At 47.1% G+C, this 23,873-nt stretch overlaps 1 non-coding gene and 1 pseudogene across 1 annotated transcript; one reads left to right on the forward strand and one right to left on the reverse strand.

Annotated features, from left to right (window-relative positions):
* The window catches only part of LOC120381541, a 682,838-nt pseudogene that overhangs the window by 422,559 nt on the left and 236,406 nt on the right, over positions 1-23,873 (reverse strand).
* Positions 1,330-1,402, forward strand: TRNAV-AAC. Its single transcript has one exon. It is a non-coding gene; the product is annotated as a tRNA-Val (tRNA).

The raw sequence follows: 23,873 nt of genomic DNA on the forward strand, positions 1-23,873 counted from the left end.
TGAAAACCAGGAATTCAAATCACGAGACCATATGGGACTTGTATAGTCAATACCACCTTTACACATTCACACCCACTAATTCAAAGTAGCCATTCAAAAAAACTTCAAAATCAGACTTCAAAGAGAAATTGCGGAGTTACAATTGATTTGCAAACAACACCATTAATTTGAGCTTGAATAAGGACTGGGAGTAGCTGGCTCACAACAAAAGCAATTTTCCCTCTCTTGGTATTGACACCTCCCCATCAATTATGGGGAGAGGACCACATCCACCCTGACTGAATTAGCCTTCAACACTGGTTCTCCCCTTGTACGGTAACTCCCATCACTTCATGTTCCAATCTATATTTATGCCTCTATCATGCTCTATATGTAAGATCTCAATGATATGAAAATGAGGATTATGGGGGTTACAGCCGCTCCCCCAAAGGTATAGAGTGTCACACTGAGATTCTATTTTCCTTTGTTCTGTAACAGCATTACAGGGATCCAATGACTGACCAATGGCATTTCCAAGTGCTAAAATAGCAAAGCGATGTCTGTCTCATTAGCCATCAGCGACTGAAGATGTGGTTTAATGAGCCGGAGCTTGAAGGCGAGGGTGGCTCTGTCCACTGCCTTCCGTTGCACTGCTGGGCCCCAAGTCCCTGGTGGCCAATATGTGACGCTGGGAGAAGAGAGTGGGGTGGCAAGTGGCGGCAGGACTTTTGCCACCAGGGTCTAGCTGCCCAACTTCCTCCTGGTACTGCTGGCCCCCCGTCGCCTTCAGGTAACGCAGGAACTGAGGCAGGAATAGGGCGAGGAAGCAAGTAAAGCCGAGCAAGGAAGGCAAAAGTGAATCTTGTCTTCATGGGCCGCTCACAATGACATCCTTTCTCTGTGCCACAGCTGACAACAACATCCCAGACAGAAAAGCAGGAGGCCAAAAAGAAACTGAGCAGCTGCTGAAGTAGTTCAGTTGGGAGCGTGCTAGACTAACAGGCTCTTCTATCCCCCTTTGTGTACGGGTGGGATGTTTTCTGAAAGTTCAGCAGTTCCTTTAACTGCCACGAGTCCCTCATTTCAGGCTATGCAGCAGGAAAAGGCAGCATGGGCTTCTGCACCGAGTTGGCCCACCTGACCTTTCATTCTTCTCTTGCTCTTTGTCACCAAGGGGAAGAAAAAGAAGCTCTCCCTCAAGCTGCAGTCACAAGGGCGACGTAAGGACAACTTCCTGAGCCGCGGCTCCAGTCCTCTGCTCTGCCAGCTGACCTATTGAAGGGCTGTCACCACTTTCTCCAGGTTTGTCCATCGGTCTGTGCTAGGGTGAGCAACAACCAAGTAGATGGAGTTTCTGTAGTGTAGTGGTTATCACATTTGCCTAACACGCAAAAGGTCCCTGGTTCAAAACCAGGCAGAAACATGCTGGCTTCCTTTTCCCAGATCCCCTTGCTGTTCAGGAAGGCCTCCTCCTTCTCCTATTGGCCTGTCCCTGGGATAACTCCAACCCCCGCATGACAGAGGGTGCTGACAGCAGTGGAGAAAGCACCTTGGCGTCAGGCTGGAGAACCTAGAGGAGTGCGGCGTGTCACCTTTTGGAGGCTTGTGGCTTGGCCTCCTCTGCTGTTGGAGGTTGGCCGGTGGAGGCCGGCTCTTCCTGCTGGCCTCCTCTGCGTGACTTGCCAAAGGAGGAAGTGAGGCAGGAATGGGGCAAAAGAGGAAAGTCGAGCTGAGGAAGGCAGGGCAGAAGCTAAGCACATCATTGCGGCTAAATGGGGTTAGTAGAGCACCACCATTCGTTCTGCAAAGCCTGAGGAGGTGCGGTTGGCTGCTGGGAGGCAGAATCCTGTGCCTGCCTCTTGGCTTCCCAGGGATGGCTCCTTGCAGCCCAGGAGAAGCGGGGTTCTGGAGGGAAGGAAAAGCAGCAATGGCGAGGCTGAGTGGGCTCCTTTCTGGCCGACATGGTGGGCTGTGAGGGGGTTGGGAATTCCCTGTAAGCCGTAAGTGGATTTGGTGCAGTGAAAACCGCTGCTCCATTCTGGCTGACCTGGGGGCGCCATTGATGACATGGGAGTGGGGGCAGGGCGCTGGCTGTGAGCAAATGGGATCCAGGAAGCCCCAGCCTGCCCCTCCAGGGGCCCAGTCTTCTTCTTCTCTCCTGCCATGGGGAGCCCGGCCTTAAGCCTGCCCAGCATGTGCTGCAGCTCGAGCATTAAGCCTTCCTGTGTGGCCTGTGCTGGAGCTGACCCTGGACCCCTGTGGGGCACTGTTGGGGGAAATCCCGACTGCAAATAATTCTGGCCACAAGATCAACCCATTGGGTCAAATGGGGCAAGCTGGAGGCCTGGTGCCTTAGTCCGTGGGGCCAGTAGGTCAAGCCATTTTCCTGCATGTGGGGGAGGCAGCCGCTGTGGTTCGCCCTTCCTGCTCCCTGCGCTGCTGCACCCTGAAATCCCTGTCGGCCGGCAAGATGGGCTGGGAGCCTGGAGAGAGGAGGCAAAGGGGTGGCCCGAGCCCCCTCGGCCACTGCCCCTGCCCCAGGCAGCCCACAGAGACCTGATGCCTCCCCAAGTGATACACGGAGATGTGCCAGCAGCGCTAAGGCGGCTCCCTGCCCACTCTGCCCCCTCCCTCCCTGCCACACTGCTCCTGGAAGTGGCCGGCATATCCCTGCAGCCCTGAGTGCAAACGCCACAGCTGACCCGCCCCCGTATCCCACTGCCTAGGAGCCACTGCCGGAGGGGAGTGTGTGCCAGTCACTTTGGGAGCTGTGCTGCCCGAGGTAAGCACCTCCACCCCCGACCACCTCCTGCAGCCCTACCCCTGCCCCAGCACAGAGGCTCTCTGTGTCTTGAACAAGCACTTTCAAGGATTGGCCAAGAACTTCTGCTCTGTTTCTGTGAAAGAGACACAAAAAAGGGAGCCCAACGGACAAGTTTAGTTCGCAAGCACAAACTGGCAGGGCCAAGCCTGGATCTCTCAGTTACTCAGAAGGCTCTTCAGCCAGCTCTCCCCAAAGGCCAGTCTCTAGAGGCTTTTGTGACATGATGTACTTCAAAATAGCTCCCTGTAGCTCACATAGTCATCATTCATATATGGCTGTGATATGTCCTACCAACCATTCCATGTAAGTTATCGTATGAAAAGTCATGATCTGCTGAAATCGGTTATTCTGTCCAAATATGTATAGCATGAGGGTGTGTGAAGTTATGCATTTTGCTGTATGGTTGTTACTGAAATAGGCTATAATTTTGCTAGCGACCCCTGCCGAGGAGGGTGTTCAACAGCCATAAATCAGCAGAGGAATTGTAATTAAGGGATTTCCAATTCAGTGACAGATGCCCAAACACAACACTGTGGGGACTGCTCAAGTCTATGACTCAGTTGCACAAGACCACACCAGGAGGATTCCCCAACCTAGTGACTCAGCAGAGCCCACCCGGACACGTCTGGGCAAGTGTCTTCTAGACACTTGAACTAACGATATAAAATAGGAAACTGTGGCATCATGTTTTTGCCTTTCTCCTCCCCCATCTATGCTGGAAGCAGCAGGAATCCTGAGAAAATGAAGGTCATCTGAGGACAATAATCCAGGTTTTAGGGGGAATTCTATGTATTAAGGAGGGTAATATCCAGTAGGATGAGAAAATTGCTTGACCTAACAACTGCCTAGTGTAATAAGGTGTAAAGTTTAGATTTTGCTGTGGTTGTACAGCGCTTAGTGCTCTGCGTTCTGGCCTCAAGAGCCATGGATGCATGTTGAGTTACGATGACCTTTTCCTTGTCTCCACATTTCTTATGTGCCTCCTTCTGACACTTGAAACCAGTTGTTTTTCTGACTTTTGCAAGCATTTGCATTGCAAGGCAGAGGCAGTCTTCTCTGTTTCCGCAAAAGATTCACCAAAAGGTGGGAAGAGCAGACACATTTGTTAAGGCACTACTGGGAGCTGCATCCCTAACTCCACTTTACCTGGCAGGTGAGTCACCCAGCTTAGCCACGGTGCGACTCTCTGGGACTTTTCTCCCAACCGCTCCATTTTTCATCAATGACAATCAAAAGGAAGGTGACATGACATCTGTGTGTGAACATCTCCAGGGAATCACAAGGACGTGTGGCGCAGGCTCTCGTGTTGCAGCAATTGCAGTCGAAGCAACCGCCATGCCAATGTCAGTCATAGCAGCGTTTTCATCAACTCCAGGTTTGTGATTTGATTGTTTCCAATGCTTCTCTCCAAAGAAGCCTTTTCCTTAGCAAGCAATGGCTTGGATACCAAGGGAGGCCTCTTCTGTTTCCTAGGAAGACACAGGAAAATGTGAGCAGAGGAGACAAAAGCCCTACACCAAGGCACCACCGGAAGTTGAACCCAGTATCTCCTGTTTACTAGACAGGTGCTTTAGCCAGCTAAGCCATGGTGCCTGCCTGAAGAAAATATTTGCAACTGTTTCATTTCATGGTTCAAGTCAACACCCGCAAATTCTAAAGTATAGACATTCCCCATTTCCCTCAAGACTTGCAGACCTTGAGGTGTCTGGCTCTCTGTGCACAGAAAGCCACAGCTGAGTAGACAGAGGGCTTCTAACATGTGCCTCTCCCACCAGTCACTGTGATCATATAATGGTTAGTGATCTGTGTTTCAGTCGCAGCAACCTCGGCTCAGTTCTGAGTCATGGTAACCTTTCCTTCAGCTCCAGACTTCTCATTTGCCACTTTCCATGTGTGGTGGGCTGTCTGCCCCAAACAAGCAGGAGAAAGATTAAGGCAGCCTTGAATAGGCTGTGCAGAACCCAGCCTATCAAGAAAGGGCTTATTGGGAGAGCCAATCAGGAGAAGGCTTGCTGGAGCAGCCCATATATAAAGAGCTGCTTAGCACAGCAAGAGTTAGTCACTCCTTGGAGTTTGAGGAGGGAGGATTGGCTGCTATGAAGCAAGCAAGCAAGCAGGGAGGGCACTATGATCAGAGTAGTGCTGGGGTAAGGGGTGCATGAGTGACCTCCTGGCTGACTACTGCCAGACTAAGGCCCTGATACAAAGGTGGAGGAAGGTTCTAGGTCTGTTGGGAAATGGTCCAGGGAAACAGATGGCAGGGTTGGAGGTTCACACCTTTTGCCTCAGTAGCCACTGACACAGGTGGCTACACCCTGGACTGCAGCCGGCCACTGAGGCAAGTGTCTGGGTAGAGGACATCCCCCCCCCCCCCAGCAGGGGGGAGAGAACTGAGTGGGGCACAGCCAGAGGGCTGTGTCCATAAGAGGACACTGAAGTCCTGAGAGCAACAAGGGTCCTAATGATAGAACAGATGGTGACCAGACACTACTAGATAGAGGCGCACCGGTGAACCAGAGCTAATTGCTAGGATGGTCAGCAGGAGGTGCTGCAGTGAGGCATGCCCCATGGCACCAAGACTCAGCCGCAAGGAAGGCTCTCTGTCTTGAACAAGCACTTAAAAGGATTCTGCTGACAGATCTTTTCTTTTTCTGAAAAGAGATACAAAAAAAGGAGCCAACAGACACACTAGGTTTGGCGAGGAAGAACTGGCAGGCCAAGCCAGGCTCTCCTGGTTAGTAGGAAGGTTCTTCAGCCAGCTCTTCACAAAGATCACTATCTAGAGACCTTTTAATAGCCACTGCAGATGTTCACCACAAAAGAGATGCCAAAATGGAGTTCTCCACTGCCTGCAGCCATCACGCTACCAGGAGTTCTGTGCACAGAGAGGCCCCTGCTGGTGGGAAAGGCTTTGGTAGAGACTCTTCTGACACCACCCGTTCTCATATAGTGTTTAGCGCTCTGTGTTGTGGCTTCAGCATCCACGGATGCCAGTTCAATTGGGGGACATTTTTCCTGTCTCCACATTTGTCTAATGGCTCCTTTCAACACTTGTCACCAAAAAAACCTGTTTCTTTTGCAAGCGATGTACAGCCAGGCAAAGGCAGTCTTCTCCATTTCCTCAAAAATCACCAAGCTGTGGGGAGAGGAGACACATTCAGCCAAGCTGGATGCTGAATCTCCTCTTTATTCAGCAGGTGTCTGTGAAGGACATAAATCTCCATCGTGTAGAGGTCAAGAATAGGACTTTATTACACACAGCGATGGCGGAGTGGGCTTATTAGGCTCAGAGACACTGTTAATTCATTAATTACAATAGAATATATAGATTTTCCATAGGTGGGGGAAAGTGACAGGCTAGGCAGTTCCACACCCCAGGATAGGTTTTGCAGCAAGACAAGATAGCACATTAGCCAATGATTAACAGATTAGATAATGTCTCCACCCATGGTCTCAAGTTAGCAAGTTAACATTTCATTAATACGTTGATAAAATGTTGTTAGTATAAAAAATATATATGTTGAATTCTGATTTGAGGTCCATAGGAATGGAGCAACTCCTTTGATTGTCCAACAGGTACATTCCTAGGGGTTAAAGCAAAGAAAGAGTGAAAGTATATGGCAATAAAGATTGTTTTCTGTGTGACTTAAGGCAGGCATTGGTCCCTTGGAAGGGAGGTGGAAGGATGCCATATCTTATACTGACGTGCCAACTTTTCATAAACTCAAGGTTGGATCTGTGGGAAGAATGTCTCCCTAGAGAAGAAACAAACACAATAGGAATAGGGATTCTTTGTTCAGTCTGCAATTCTGAATAAGACACAATCATTTAGTTCTAAGCTCCAACACCTGGCAATTTGCTGACTAGGCCTATCTTAGCAAGCAAGGCTTTCTGTTTACCCAGCTTTCTCTTAGCTGGTCACTATTTGCTAGGCCTTTGGTCCTTAACCATACTCTGGACTTTGGGTCTGGAAAAGGACTGGCACAATCCATAGACCAGTTTGTTATATAAAATGCACAGGGATTTGAACCCTTCGCATACAATAATGGCAAAGTTCTTGGATCAGGCTTGTAACAGTGATGGAATAAACTGCAGGTTCAAATCAAGTCTCTGTAGTCTATTCAAAGCTGGGATGGGTCATTCAGTCATTTGTACAGAGCTTCAGTTTGTAGCAAAGTCCCTCCAGAGGTATGAAGCAGGATTGAAGACAAGATGGAGATGAGGCATCAGCCTTTTATAGTCTCTTGCCATATGGTCTTTGCTTTCTTTGTCCCAAGGACACTCTGTCCAGCACGTGGCATAGAAAAACCTTAGAGTTCTGTCCATAGGCAGGTCCCTGCAGACCTTGCTGAGTCACAAGGCGTATCTGCCTTCTCTCAATGGGGCGATTGTAGAGCTGATGGTCCTTAAAGGGCCATCAAGCAGGCTAGACAGAACTGACACCGGAAGCAGAGCACAAGATTGAAATACGGGCAGCATAGAGCCAATATTCATAACGTCAACTACAATAATGATACACATCTAGAGATAGCATCATTATAATCAACCAATCAGAACCTCTCCATAGACCCCTTACACGACAACCTTTCTACAATATTGGCTGCAAATATACAACAGCGGTCGCAATGGTGATCCATACAGTTACAGATTATGTCAATAACGTCACAGGAGGTGACACGGCATCAGTGAGACTGATACTGGAATACTGCCTTCAGCTTTGGTGTCCTCATTTGAAAAAGATGTTGTGAAATTGGAGCTGGGGCAGAAAGAGCCACCAAATGTTCTGAGGGCTGGAGAAAACTGCCTTCTAGTGAGCTACTGAAAGAGCTCAACCTGTTTAGCTGATCAAAAGAATATTGAAAGGTGACTTCATTGAAGTGTTGAAGTGCCTTCAGAGAGAGAAAAGATTGGATATTAAAGGACTCTTTAAAATAGCAGAGAAAGGCATAAGAAGACCCAGTGCCTGGAAGGTGAAAAGAGACAAATTCATATTACAACTAAGGCACAAATATTCAACAGCGAGGATGATTCACCACAGGAACAAGCTACCAGGGAAAGTGGTGGATTCTCCATCTCCTGATGTCGTTTAATGAAGACTAGATGCCTTTCTGGGATGTGTTTGCCCCAAAAGTAGCTATGGTGTCCTACAGGAGGCCTGTGATACGCAGGGGGTCAGATTAGATGCTCTAATGGTCTCTTCTGGCCATAAAGTCGACTAATTTCTGAAAAACTGAGTGTAGCACTGGGAGCAGCGTCTGATGTTTTCCTGTCTAGCCGGCTTGCTGCCTAGAACGAACGCTCCTTGAGTGGGGTGATCCACAGGGAGTAGCTCAAACCTCCAAAGTGCCTGGCCAGGGGCAGGACATTGGCACAGCAAAGGAGGGGTGTGGCAGTGACATCACAAAGGTGTTTTGCAGGACCTCAGACTATTGGTCAAAGGTGGTGGGGAGGTGGTGACCTCACAGAGAGATGCTGACATCAGCCAGGCAGGACAGGGGCGAGGGGCCAGGGAAACCTCAGAGACCCCTGTGGCTTTGCTTCAGCAAGTCTCCTTCTCCGGGTCTCTCTCTGAGGACTGAGAGAGTATTCGGGTTCACGGACGTGAGTGCCAGGAGGAACCTCTTTCGAGTTTTCTCCTTCCCTTTTAGTGATTTTACTAGAAAACAGCCGTCCCTGTTTAGAAGGTAAGAGCCTCCTCGAGGGAAGGGGTGTCATGGGGTGTCACAGTTCAGATGCCGGTGGCCCCCCCATGTATGGAAGTTCCCGCCCCCTGCTCTGTGTTCGCAGTGCTGGAGAGAGCAGCATTGCACGGCAGTGATTTGCTCCTGGCTGCCGGAGCAGAGCAGCAGGCTCAGCTGTCAGAACTTCCTGGAGCTATGAAAGGGGAGGGGCCCAGCGTCTTTAGCAGGAATGCAGGGCAGGTGAGTTCACGGTGGGCATTGTGGGATACTGGCGGAGACCAGTTATGGTGATTTAATGACCAGCAGCATTTACACTGGCACTCTGTCACTGTAAGTTTGCTGCAAAAAGCTCTAGGCCTCTCATCAAAGTGGTTTTATTTTTTCACCAAAACAGGGCAGGTTTGTCGCCAGACGTGGCATTGCAGTGTGTACACCAGCCACACCAAGCTGCCGACCGAGGGAGCGTTGTGTGTTCTTCACACACCTGAGCAATATATTTCTGCTGAAACAACTTTGTAGTGCAGACCTGGCCAAAGATTCACTCACACACACAGCTTGCAAGGAAAACGTCACCTGCTCCTCTGCTTTGCAGAATCCAAACACAAGGAAAGCTTGTCAGGTCCTGGTGGAGATGGCAGGGAGTCAGGTGTGGGCAGACACTATGTCTTACACCCAGCCAGGCCCCATGGCTTAGCTGACTAAAGCACCTGCCTTCTAAACAAGTGATCCTGGGTTCAACTCCCAGTGGTGGCTTTGGGGGCACCTGCTATTGGCTACTGTCAGAGCTAGATGGGCCTTTGGTTTAGCCTAGTGTGGTTTTTCTCATGGTTTAAATTACACTCACAGGCACTGATGATAGAGTTACTGAAAGTTTGGGAGTTAGGCACTGATAGATCAGTGGTCCAAGCCCCTTGTAGACACCCCCCTCCCTCTGGGACAGAGGCAGGTCTGAGCTCTCGCACCAAACGCTCATTGTGGCTGCCAGAACTTGTGAGTGGCTCATTTTGTTTGCATCCTGGGTTGAGTCCTGCTTTGTGCACTATGTCTGAGAATGAAAATCCTAAACCACCCTTTAAAATGACGAATGCAGCAGGACGTGTCATTGTCCCTGCCCCAAAGCAGACAGACCAATGCAGAAATGCCGTCGAGTCCAAGGTAGTATTCACTGTGGTTTTACCATTTCCACTTGCTAAACTCCCTCCTATCTGCCCAGCCCAGGTGTCCTCTGCCTCAGCTGCTGCTCCCGGCCTGCTCTAGAGTCAAACACGCAGGGCCCCCAGGGGAACAGAGGCTGGGACAGGGCAGCAGCCTGGGCTGGGCCGATGCTGGGAGTTCTCGTTCCCTGAGAACTGGCCTGGCTCCCTTCTCAACAGCAAATCAATCAATTCCACGCCCCCTCCCCAGAAAAATCAGCCTGGAGCCAAGGGCAGCAGGGGACAATTCCCCTCTAGTTCCCACCGAGGCAGGAGAAAACCCAGGGCCTTTCTAGCAGAGCTTATGGAACCGACGTGGGGAAACCAGCCTTTAATAACAGGCAGTTCAAGTTTAAGCTCAATGTTTTTAACAATTTTTACAACCTTAAATAACCCTTCAATCGCTGTGTCACTATCCAGAACATTGCTTCAGCCTTATAGGTTCCCAAGTGCAAAACTAAACATCTCTTCAAACACAAGAGAGTGCAGATCAGTCAGTGTTCAGAGTCATCCCACATAAAAGAATCATGTTGTGGCCTCATCATGTGGCCGTTGCCTTTCCCTCCGCTCTGTTAAAAGTTTTGGTATTTTGCACAGAAACTTTTTTCCCTCAGAAGAGACCTGGGAACCAAGGCTACCAGACAAACACCTTTAAGAGGAGGCGTAACCTGTCAAAAAATGATCTCCCTCCTTCAGTTCAGTGACCGCCTGAAATGTTACTTATCCCAGCAGAGCCGGAGGATTGAAAGCAGCTACATCAAATCCCTGTGTAGCTAGCAGGAATGAACACAAACACGCCCTGGTATCTGAAGAGACATTTAGTTTTACCCTTGGTAAACTAGAAGTCTAAAGGGAAGGAAGGTGGTGCCATATATAAAGAGTGAAACACAAAACAATTATCATAGTTATGCCCATAGTGACTGCAAAATATTTCTATATTCTTCTTCTTATCATCAGTGTATTATTTTCTCTGGCGTCTATATATTGACTATGCCTTGACCAAGAAATTTGAATTTTGATAAAATAATCGACTACCCCTGGTTAAGGCAATGGACTTGATACCCACTCGGGCGTCTCTACCCAGGTTCAGGTACTAACAACAGTGGCTGCCTTTTAGCCATAGCTTTTAATCAGGGCAATACATTGATCCTGTAAAATCATTTCCCAGCCGGAGTCCATTGCCCACATTCCTTAGGGCATTGGGCCACCATGGGGACGTTTCATTTCCCTCCTCAATTTCACACAGAGACACAATTTCCTTTGCACAGATCCATGAACAGCAAAACCTCCCTGTGTCTCTCGTTTGAGCCAGGGCATTCGATTCCACTGAAACCTTCTCTCCTGCAATGGCAATGGTCATGCAGATGGGACGAGGCCACCTTCACCTCTGACAGTGAGATATTGGATCAGCTCTTTCTTTACGCTGCTGTTGTTAGTCCATGAAACATCAGGGATGGATGCAAGGCTGAGTTCATGCACCAACCCCCTGAAACATTTCAGTGCCCCAGAGAAATCCTGACTCCGGCTATTGGCATGATCTGGTGCAGATTCGAATAGGAACGGGACGGTCTGAATTGTCAGTGTGGGGACTGAACAACAATCTATAGCAATGTCGTTACCCACAAACACACTCTAATCATGCTCCAGCTGGAAGGGAAATGGGCAGGAACCCTTGTTGTTCAGCCATGGACACACTTACACTAATGCATAGTCAGGAGTGTGCTGGGGGAGCTGGTCTGAGCAATGTGAAGTGACAATTCAGTGAGAACAGAATCATTGTGTAGTGAAGCACCTATACACCAAGTAGTTGCAGGCGAGTGGTTAAGGCGATGGACTAGAAATCCATTGGGGTCTCCCCAGGCAAGTTTGAATCCTGCCAATCACGGAAGCATTAGTGTATTGTCACTGCTCTTGTTGTAGTGCCGGAGCATCCACAGAGCCAGACCTGGTCTCACTCTGAGGCTGTCTACACTTAAAATGCTGCTGTGACACTGCTACAGCACTGTGGAGTAGACAGTTGCTACAGTGAGTGGAGGGGTTTTCCATCCCTGTAATAGCTACATTGATAGAACAATCTTTCCTTTCATTTAGCACTATCTAACCATGGCTTAGGGCAGCTTAATTATACTGATTCCAGGGTTTTTCACACCCTGAAAGATGTACTTCTTAGAGGGTTTATCCCATCACCCTCCCATTCCCTGGTCCTTCTCGCATGACCTGAGAGCAGCAATACCTGCAGTTCAAGAGGTGCAAACAACTCAATGTTTATTGGGGCAAACTTCCAGAAAGCAATGATTCCAATTTCCTTCCTCAGTATCGCCCTTCCCAGCTCTGACACCACAGAGGCTTATCTGTGTCCCTCTTCCTATTCCCCCCCTCAGCAAAACATAACTCCAATTCCTCTACCCCCATTCCCATTCCCCCCCTTACTTCCTGATTGACTGCAGACTATATAGTAAAACTGGAGTTCTGCTTAGCTATACCTTAACCAATCATTTTACTGAAATGTAACCAATCCTAACATATTGTAACATGATTATCTAACCAGTTATACCCCACCACCTGAATTGCTTTACACCCAACAAATTAATTATCCAGCAGACAGAAACAATCACAGAACCAGACAGAGATTATACAGACAAGCAATAGGAAAGTGGAGACTACAGTGACAGAACAACAAAGAAATGAGGATTTCAGACCCCAGCTATTGATAAGTGAGTTGTTGCCAGACAGGATGCTATCATGGTAGAGGTTGTGGATGCTGGTTGCTTAACTGTCTGGCCCCCAGGGCAGGATTTTGAGGGTCTCCGAATGCCAGCACCCATCTTTTGTTCACTTAAAACGTGAGCAGGGAGATTCCAACACTGCAGAACTCATGGAACTCCAGGAAATGTGTAAATTTAGGTCCGGGTGAGTGTGCCTAAAAATCAGCTGTGCTGGAGAAGGGCTCTAAGAGTTGAAAGAGATGTGCCATCTTGGCCTCCCTAAAGAGTGTCATCAAATATGATGAAAACTAGGGTTGATAAGTCACATTCTTTGTAGCGTTAGGATTGTGGACTGGTCCAAAGTGCCAGTTTTAAGACTCTTTTTCCCTCTCTCTTGGGTGTTCTGGTTTCTGCATAGAGACGTGGTTTCAAATCCCACTCCTGACATGACCATTTTCTTTTATCTGGAGAAAATGGCCTCACTTCAATCTCCTTTGCAACAATAGAGCACCATTTGTTTAGCTTTTCTATTCCAGTAGTTGTGAGAGACATTCCAAACTAGGGGGAAACAGGGTCTTTTCTCTCAACCGATCAATTTTTGTCTTCCTTCATTCCAAGCCATTTTCTCAGATACAGCCGTATTTCCCACACTTTTTTGTTCAGCGTTCTTTGCTTTTATGAAATTTTAGGGTCATCATTTAATTGCCACACAACTGTACTTATGAAGTGAAGTGAAACACAATATTTTTTGGATATTCTTGCAGAAGAGTTTTGCTTTCTGACCTGGAATTGAACAGGGGCTACCCAAGGGGGACAATGCTACTCCCTTTTCTTGCCTCATCCGAAAAAACATACATTCCTGATGCCCTTTGTTTCCTTGCCCTTTTTAGGGTAAATTTACACTTCTCAGAAGTAGAATCCTTTACAAAACCACTCAAAATCTCAGCAGTGTCATAAGCAATGGCTTCCGGAAACATGCCCAGCTTTTCTTTAATTTGGTGACACGGGTCCAGGCAAGGGACTGGATACAGGCCTGGATCAGAATCTTCATTACCAGAGCTAGAATTTCTATTTAAAAATAGCTATTTTTCTGCTGCTATTAGATTTCCAACACTGATTTCATTTTATACACATTTTTTGCATCTATTAAGGATAAATTGAAAAAAAAAAAAACCACTTCTCTTTCCTCAACACCTGCATCATGAAGGGGAGCATTCCAAATAGGAAAGATCTTCTGTGGGGCATGGGTTACAAAAATGCTTCGGGAACCAAATACATGGGCACTTTGCCAAGTTAAAAATCACTTAATGTGGAATTCTCTCCCCAAATCATCTGAGAAAATACTGACTTAAATAATTGAACTACACTGTGATCATATACACTTCCTTCAGTTAATTGGGCTTCTGCTGTTGTTCACCATTTCCGAATAGAGATTTTAAATCACTGCTGTTTCTTTGTTAGCATGTGCAGTAAATTGGAGAGTTCTCCACTGTTGACAGAACTGCACTTGAACTTTCTCCGTGTCATCATGGAGGGGTGGGGAAAAAGCAAAGCTGAAGTGACAAATGAGGACTTTAGGAAATCGGTCATTTGTCTTCAATTCTCCAAGAAATCTGAGCTACGTCCTATCGAACTGAACTAATATCCAATTGGGTGAGCAAACAGCCTTCAGGAAAGAGAGAAACCCACATCACAGAGAGACAGAATACATGACAATGAAAGTATCAAGAGACATTCCAGGTTACATCTGATTATTTAGAATCAGGACAAGAGATTCTCCCATCACATTCTCCTCTGATCCATTCAAAGCAGCTTCACTCAGCACTCTCTCAATAGTCAGTTATATTATTTACAAAATTGTAAGCATCCCAGCATCCCATAATGGGGGACAAAATAGTCCTCTTGCCAGAAGTGGCTTTACCAATAGATGAAACCTGGAATTTAAATGCCAAATAATCACACTATGTTTGGGATTCATTTAAATTCCCCTTCCAGGTCTTTGACACTTTCATCTCCAGTCATAGCGACTCTGATATAGGAGGAAAGAAATCAAAGCATCATCTCCAAGCACGGACAGCTGAGAACTCTTCCTCATATGACATTTTGAGAAGTGGAGGGATAGAATGTGATGAAAATAAACTCTGCACAGAGAAGCCAAAATGTAACAGTTCTGGAGTGATGGGGAAGGAGGGAATCTCTGAACCACCCCATCTCCTTCCAGTGTCACAGAGGCTGAAATGACACTTTTTTCCCCTGCTCCTCTTTATTTAACTATAACATGAAAAATTCCCAATGTAACTGCTCTTTAGCACAACCCAGAGCAATGTGAGAACAACTGGCAAGGATTCAATCTGTATCACTGGCAACTCTAACAATAACTTTGCAATAGGAGGAAAGGTATAAATGTGATGCTCCCTGGTTCCTCATAGGAAGGGCACACTCCAGTTACTTGTGGGATAATTGAGTTGATAGAAAGGACAAATGGGCCCACCTCAAAAGAAGGCAAACTACAAAAGGCATAAATGGGCCACTCATCTGGCCAAGCTGAGGGATAACAGTGCTGCAAACAGTTCAAACAGATTAAAAAAGTTATTATGTGGGAATCAGGAAAAGTATGAAAGAAAAAAAATTGATAGCCCTAGAGGGTTTTATGGTGTTCACTGCCCTTGCAGATTCTCTGATGGCTAACATGAGCTGAGTGCCAAGAGAAGGTTTTCCCACACTCACGGCATTCATAGGGCCTGTCCCCTGGTGTGGATTCTCTGATGTCTAGAAAGGTGTGAGCTGTTAGTGAAGGTTTTCCCACACTCACGGCATTTGTAGGGCCTCTCCCCTGTGTGGATCCTCTGATGAACAGAAAGGGTTGATGTTTGAGTGAAGGTTTTCCCACACTCACTGCATTTGTAGGGCCGGTCCCCTGTGTGGATTCTCTGATGAACAGAAAGGGCTGATCTACAATTTAAGGTTTTCCCACACTCATGGCATTCGTAGGGCCTGTCCCCCGTGTGGATTCTCTGATGTTCAGAAAGGTTTGATCTTTGAGTGAAGCTTTTCCCACACTCACGGCATTCATAGGGCCTTTCCCCCGTGTGGATTCTCTGATGTTCAGAAAGGTTTGATCTTTGAGTGAAGCTTTTCCCACACTCACGGCATTCGTAGGGCCTGTCCCCTGTGTGGATTCTCTGATGTTTAGAAACGTCTGAGCTGCGACTGAAGGTTTTCCCACACTCACGGCATTCGTAGGGCCTGTCCCCTGTGTGGATTCTCTGATGAACATAAAGGTCTGAGCTGCTAGTGAAGCTTTTCCCACACTCACTGCATTCGTAGGGCCTGTCCCCCGTGTGGATTCTCTGATGTCTAAAAAGGTGTGAGCTGCTAGTGAAGGTTTTCCCACACTCACGGCATTCGTAGGGCCTGTCCCCTGTGTGGATTCTCTGATGTTCAGAAAGGTCTGATCTGCGATTGAAGGTTTTCCCACACTCACAGCATTCATAGGGCCTTTCCCCTGTGTGGATTCTCTGATGATTAAGAAGGGCTGAGTAGTCACATAAGTTTTTTCCACACTCTGTGCATGTATTTTTTCTCTTTCCAATGATGATTTCCTGCTTTGTTGTGGTTTCCTTGAGGTCCTTCTGAGTTCCCTCAGAGGAAATACGTTTACCCATTTTCACCCCCGGCTGGTTTCCTTGTTCTCTTTCTGGTCTGTGCTGAATCTCACAGGATTTTTCCTCCTCATGACTCCTGGACACATGGCTTTTTGATCTTTGCAATAATTCTCTGTGTTTATCCACTTGCTGAACATTTTTCTGCTGAGAATTCTGCTCCTCTTTCTCACATGCCATTGCATCACCTGCGGTGAAAAAGACAGAAACATCAAACAGGGATGAAAAGTGAAAAGCCAAAACAACCTACGTGCTGGAGGGAGGTCAAATAAAAATCACAAACTGAACTCCCCCATACTCTTCCCCAAAACAGGAGAGAGGAGGGGATCAATTTGGCTTTCAAATGCCATCCAAATTCTCAGGGGGAAGGGAGGAAGCTACTGCCTGGTGTCTACTAGAATCTACGGGAAGCCATGAGCTATAATTACCCTGAGAATATGACCCCTGCTGGCAACAATAATGAACTGAGAGACCTCTCAAGGGCTTGGTAGGGCATCCCAGATGTTTCCTTCAGGCACTTTCACACTCAGAGTTGGTTTAATGTTTCCTCACCTCTGCAGGAAGATCTCAGGGTCTGTTTTCCCTCTGAACCCTGCAGGTCTGAGACCCACGGCTCTTCCCCTTGTTCCAGCTGGGAGATCACATCAGGTTTGGAAAATGGAAACCCTGCTCAGATGAAAGAAAACAAAGGAGTTCCGTTGATTTCATAACACTTTGTCATAAAAAAACATTCTATTAATTTAACTTTAATACTTAGTGTGACCCGGTGTGCCTGGGCTAGTCCTCACTGAAAATGCCAAGACCAGGGCAGGCTGAAAAAGGGAGAGCAGAGGCTCCCCAAACTGGTGGTTAACACGAAAGTTAAACTCACCAACCAGTCACCAACTGTGCTTCTGATCCCCCACACTGGTTATCGAGAAACTGAAAAAAGAAATCACATGGCCCCCTTTATTGCATTCCAGTTCTCTGACTCCCAATCAGCACCTAGGTCCAGCACAGTGAGAGGTTATTTAAAAACTCTGCTCACATAAACAAAGTGTTCTTCTGACCCCAGAGTCAGTCACATTACTAGGTCAGTATAGGTTTGGATCTTACTCAAAATACTACGATGCCAGCCAATCACTGGCATCTAAACTAAAGGTTTATTATAAAAGAAAAAGAAATAGGGAGTTGTTAAATGGGAAAGCAGTCAGACACATTCAGAAATCTATACATCTGGTTCTTAGCAGTATTGGTGAGTTACTGGCTTGAAAGGCTCTCTGGTACACATCCACATTATTCAGTCCTTTGTTCAAGCCTTCAGTTTGTAGAGAAGTTGCTCCAGAGGTAGGAAGAGGAATTGAAGACAAAATGGAGATGACGCAGCTGCCCTTTATATTCCTTTTGCCAAGTGGCTTCTAATTCCTGTATCCCAAACACAAGCTTCACAGCACATGGCATGGAAAAGCCTTGGAGTTCTCAGTACACAGTGTGATGCAGCCTGGCCAGAGGGCAGCAGGAGAGGGTTAGAAGGGAGCCTTATTCCCTGCAGAGGGAAGAAAGTTTGCTATAGATTAACTAGAACACCTGAAGCCAATTAGAGCACCTGCAGTCAGTCACCTGATAAAGACCCTTGCTCCAATCAGACAGGGAAGGAGCTGGAGCAGAAGGATTGGTATTGGAGCAGAGAACAGTTTGAAGGGAAGCAGTGGAAAGTTTGGAGAAGTGCTGCAGTGGGCTAAGAAGTCCAAGACCCCAGGTAAGGGGCACCTGGCTTGTACAGAGGGAGGGCAGGAAGCCCCCACAAGCTGAAGGGTAGGAGCGGGAAGTAGCCCAGGGGAAGGAACCATCAGTTCAAGTGGTTCACCACTATCCTCAGGGCCCCTGGGCTGGGACCTGGAGTAGAGGGTGGGCCCAGGTCCATCCCTCTCCACTCCCCTCCTCTAGGACACTAGTGGGGCAGTTAATATTCCAATTCAGGGGCAAGAAATGGTGCTCTGACCCCCCCCCCCCCAAAGAAGAGAAAGCAGGAGACCCATCATAATAGTGCCGGCAATTTGCCACAACAGGCATAACCCTGCATGTCTTGCTGACTCAATAGGCGTATCCCCTTAATCCTTTCAATGGGTTCATTGTATGGCTGATGACTCTGGCTGGGCCATCGAACAGGCTGGGCAGGGCTGATGCCACTATATCTGGGGTGTCACTCAGAAACAATGCACAAGTCTGGAATACAGATATACCCTACATATCTGTAACTCACAATACAAAGATAGAAACAAGATTATCATACGTGGAAACTCATAACATTTTCACTGACTCCTTACATGGCATATATAGCACAATTCATTGCAATTTCATCATATTGGTATTGTGATGCAGCAGGAGAGTGTTAGCAGGGAGCCTTATTCCCTGCAAGGGGAGGAAGGTTTGCTACAAATTAACTGGAGCACCTGAAGCCAATTAGAGCACCAGCAGTCAGGTGATAAAAAACCCTGCTTCAGCCAGACAGTGTGGGGAGTTGGAAGGTTTGGTTGGAGCAGAGAGCAGTTTTGAAGAGAGACAAAAGGAAAGTTTGGAGGAGTGCTGCGGTGGGCTGAGAAATCCAAAAACCCTAGGTAAGGGGCACCTGGCTTGTGTAGAAGGAGGGCAAGAAGCCCTCCACAAGCTGAAGGGCAGGAGAGGAAGTAGCCCAGGGAAGGAACTGCCAGTACAAGTGGTTCACCACTAACCTCAGGGCCCCTGGGTTGGGACCTGGAGAAGAGGGCGGGCCCAGGTCCCTCCCTCTCCACTCCCCTCCTCAAGGACACTAGTGGGGTAATTAAAATACCGATTAGGAGGCAAGCAATGGCGCCCTGAACCTTCCCCAAAGAAGAGAAAGTACGAGACCCAGCATAACAGTACTGGCAATTTGCCACAGTATTTATAATAAAATAATAATAATATAGAGTGTCTCTCAATTCCATACAGTGTCACTTAATAAACCAGTCAATTCCCAGGACCGGTTCCTCAGGTGTTTGAAGATGCCGAACACCTTGCTTGTGAGGGACTAGAATACCCACATATATGTTGGGAACACACAGACACTGTGCTAGTCTGTTCCCCTATGTTCACTCTTCTAGAAAATTATGATCAATTTTGTTCATAGTATGCGTCAGGGCTGAATCCCCACTCTGTCACTCCGAGTGCAGAAAGTGGGGGCCCGACAGGATTCTACAGATTAATTTGTGCCACTCTAGGCTTGTATTAAAACCCCCAAAGTTACAGCTTTTCTCTGACCTTGGCTTGGTAAATGCTGCCACCACTCAAATGCAAAACCCCCCCAAACCCTTGGACCCAGGAAGGAGCACTTGAGAATTCTTCCCTCTGGGGCACCTCAAGCCCTTTCACCTCCTCTGGGAAAGAGCTGAGAAAGAAAACAAAGGAAATTAGCTGTGGCTACCAGCTAATCAAACAACACACACAAACTTCTTAGGACACCAAAAATCCAATCCTGTTCTTAAAAGAGGTAAATTTTAGTAAAACTGAAAAGGAAAACAATACATCTGGAACTTAGGCTTCTGCTAGATCTTAAAAGAAAATGTTTGTAAGCACCCAAAATAGCTTTCTTGGGGGTTCAGCTTAAAGCTTACAAGCAAACAAAAGCATCTGGGATAGCACCGAGTAGATCCAAAAGCCAAAATAAAAAATAAACCTGATTGTGTCTGTCTAAACATTCCCTGGCCAAATCATTTCTTCTAGGTATGGAAGATGAATTTTCATACCAGCTTCAAGCCATACACAGCATTGCTACTCCGTGTCGCCTTCTCCGGAGAACAACAGACAAAGGGAAAGTTACTTTCCCATTTAACAAAGTTCTAGCCTTTCCATTGGCTCTTTTGGTCAGGTCCCCAAAACTTTTTTTTTTTAAACCCTGTTGGCTTGTTAACCCTTTAGAGATAAAGCAAGCAGAGAACTCGCACCAACAGGGATTTTACAGCCAACTGGCTGGCTGGGTGTTTATAAAAGGGAGATCCCTCCCCTCCCCTTCATTTATCACTGTAGGGCTTGTGAGGTACCATTTGAAAAGACATAATCTACTGAATAGCCTCCTGTTACAATACAAGCAGCAAAGAATCCTGTGGCACCTTATAGACTAACAGACAATTAGCAGCATGAGCTTTCGTGGGTGAATACTCACTTCTTCGGATGCAAATAGTGGAAATTTCCAGGGGCAGGTATATATATGCAAGCAAGAAGCAAGCTAGAGATAACGGGGTTAGTTCAATCAGGGAGGATGAGGCCCTGTTCTAGCAGTAGAGGTGTGAAAACCAAGGGAGGAGAAACTGGTTCTGTAGTTGGCTAGCCAGGCACAGTCTTTGTTTAATCCTGAGCTGATGGTGTCAAATTTGCAGATGAACTGAAGCTCAGCAGTTTCTCTTTGAAGTCTGGTCCTGAAGTTTTTTTGCTGCAGGATGGCCACCTTAAGATCTGCTAGTGTGTGTCCAGGGAGGTTGAAGTGTTCTCCTACAGGTTTTTGAATATTGCCATTCCTAACATCTGATTTGTGTCCATTTATCCTTTTCCTTAGAGACTGTCCAGTTTGGCCGATGTACATAGCAGAGGGGCATTGCTGGCATATGATGGCATATATTACATTGGTGGACGTGCAGGTGAATGAACCGGTGATGGTGTGGCTGATCTGGTTAGGTCCTGTGATGGTGTCACTGGTGTAGATATGTGGGCAGAGCTGGCATCAAGGTTTGTTGCATGGATTGGTTCCTGAGCTAGAGTTACTATGGTGCGGTGTGCAGTTACTGGTGAGAATATGCTTCAGTTTGGCAGGTTGTTTGTGGGCGAGGACTGGCCTGCCATCCAAGGCCTGTGAAAGTGTGGGATCATTGTCCAGGATGGGTTGTAGATCCCTGATGAGGCATTGGAGGGGTTTTAGTTGGGGACTGTATGTGATGGCCAGTGGAGTCCTGTTGGTTTCTTTCTTGGGTTTGTCTTGCAGTAGGAGGCTTCTGGGGACACGTCTGGCTCTGTTGATCTGTTTCCTTATTTCCTCTTGCGGGTACTGTAGTTTTGAGAATGCTTGGTGGAGATTTAGTAGGTGTTGGTCTCTGTCTGAGGGGTTAGAGCAGATGCGGTTGTACCTCAGTGCTTGGCTGTAGACAATGGATCTTGTGGTGTGTCCGGGATGGAAGCTGGAGGCATGAAGGTAGGCATAGCGGTCGGTAGGTTTTCGGTATAAGGTGGTGTTAATGTGACCATCACTTATTTGCACCGTGGTGTCTAGAAAGTGGACCTCCCGTGTAGATTGGTCCAGGCTGAGGTTGATGATGGGGTGAAAGCTGTTGAAATCTTGGTGGAATTTTTCCAGAGTCTGCTTCCCATGGGTCCAGATGATGAAGATGTCATCAATGTAGCATAGGTAGAGAAGGGGCGTGAGTGGACGGGAACTGAGGAAGCGTTGTTCCAGATCAGCCATAAAAATATTGGCATATTGTGGGGCCATGCGGGTGCCCATAGCTGTGCCACTGATCTGGAGATATATATTGTCATCAAATTTGAAATAGTTGTGTGTGAGGATAAAGGCACAGAGCTCAGCAACCAGTTGTGCTGTGGCATCATCAGGGATACTGCTCCTGACAGCTTGTATTCCATCTGTGTGTGGGATGTTTGTGTAGAGAGCCTCTACATCCATGGTGGCTAGGATGGTGTTTTCTGGAAGGTCACCAATGCATTGTAGTTTCCTCAGGAAATCAGTGGTGTCACAGAGATAGCTGGGAGTGCTGGTGGCATAGGGTCTGAGTAGAGAGTCCACATATCCAGACAGTCCTTCAGTGAGAGTGCCAATGCCCGAGATGATGAGGCGTCCAGGATTTCCGGGTTTGTGGATCTTGGGTAGTAGATAGAATAACCCTGGTCGGGGCTCTAAGGATATGTTGATTTGTTCCGGTGTTAGCGTAGGGAGCGTCCTGAGTAGATGATGCAGTTTCTTAGTGTATTCCTCAGTGGGATCTGAGGGAAGTGGCCTGTAGAATTTGGTATTGGAGAGTTGTCTGGCGGCCTCCTTTTGGTAGTCAGACCTGTTCATGACTACAGCACCTCCTTTATCAGCCTCTTTGATTATAATGTCAGGATGGTTTCTGAGGCTGTGGATGGCATTGCGTTCTGCACGACTTAGGTTATGAGGCAAGCGATGTTGTTTTTCCACAATTTCTGCCTGTGCACGTCGGCGGAAGCATTCATTGTATAGGTCCAGACTGTCATTTCGACCCTCAGGAGGAGTCCATGTGGAGTTCTTCTTCTTGTGCTGTTGGTGGGAGGGTAACTGTGTATCAGTGTGTTGTTCAGTGTTGTCCTGAAAGTATTCTTTGAGTCGGAGACAGCGAAAGTAGGCTTCCAGATCGCCGCAGAACTGTATCATGTTGGTGGGGTGGCAGGGCAGAAAGAGAGTCCCGAGATAGGACAGACTTTTCTTCTGGGCTGAGTGTGTGGTTGGATAGATTGACGATATTGTTGGGTGGGTTAGGGGTACCACAGTTGTGGCCCCACGTAGCAGGTAGGAGTTTAGACAGCTTACAGTCATTTTTCCTTTGTAGAGAGGTGAAGTGAGTAATGTAGATCTCCTGTCTTATTTTAGTGAAGTCCGTTTGTATGGATAAATGGACACAAATCAGATATTAGGAATGGCAATATTCAAAAACCTGTAGGAGAACACTTCAACCTACCTGGACACACAATAGCAAATATTAAGGTGGCCATCCTCCAGCAAAAACTTCAGGACCAGACTTCAAAGAGAAACTGCTGAGCTTCAGTTCATCTGCAAATTTGACACCATCAGCTCAGGATTAAACAAAGACTGTGAATGGCTTGCCAACTACAGAACCAGTTTCTCCTCCCTTGGTTTTCACACCTCTACTGCTAGAACAGGGCCTCATCCTCCCTGATTGAACTAACCTCGTTATCTCTAGCTTGCTTCTTGCTTGCTTATATATACCTGCCCCTGGAAATTTCCACTACTTGCATCCGAAGAAGTGGGTATTCACCCACGAAAGCTCATGCTGCTAATTGTCTGTTAGTCTATAAGGTGCCACAGGATTCTTTGCTCCTTTTACAGATCCAGACTAACACGGCTACCCCTCTGATACTCCTGTTACAATGTGTAGCAACATTGTATGGAAAGTGATGAGATTTTACGGTATGATATTACTGAAAAAGCTGCAACCCTAACCTTAAGTTCCTCAGAGACAGCAAGGCAAACAGCTGGTCAAATAGCCATTCTCCACCAGGGGGAAGGTGTGAAGATGACATTTACATTCCATCACAGGGACACTTGAAGCTCGTATCTATGACAGCCTGTCACCATGACTCAGCTGAGAACTGAAGTGGTTTCTAGTACAAAGGACTGAATTATAAAAAGAGGTGAGGAAAATGCATGAGACTCTCTCTCTTCCCCCTTTCGCTCTGCTCATGACAACTCCTGAAGAACTGAATGTGGGCAGCAGGGGCAGGTTAGGGGGAGTCCTGGCTGAAAGGAAAACCAGCCTGTCTCAGCACATGGTGAGAGAAACATTTGTTTTAAATCCCTTTTAGCTTGTTAGGTTAAACATTAGTTTGTGTTTTATCTTTGCATTTCTTTCATAAACAATTCTGGCTTTTATGCCTCATTACTTGTAGTCACTTCAAATCTTTTTTTTCGGTAGTTAAAAATTTTGTTTCCTTTTTTTATCAAACCAGTGTGTTTGGATTAAAGTGTGTTGGAAACTCCATTTGGAATAACAAGGCTGGTGCATGTCATTTTCCACTGATGAAACAACAGATTTCATATGAGCTCCCATTGTTCAGGAGTGTGCTGGACAGTG

Source organism: Mauremys reevesii, linkage group 14, assembly GCF_016161935.1.
Source record: "Mauremys reevesii isolate NIE-2019 linkage group 14, ASM1616193v1, whole genome shotgun sequence".
Lineage (NCBI taxonomy): Eukaryota > Metazoa > Chordata > Testudines > Geoemydidae > Mauremys > Mauremys reevesii.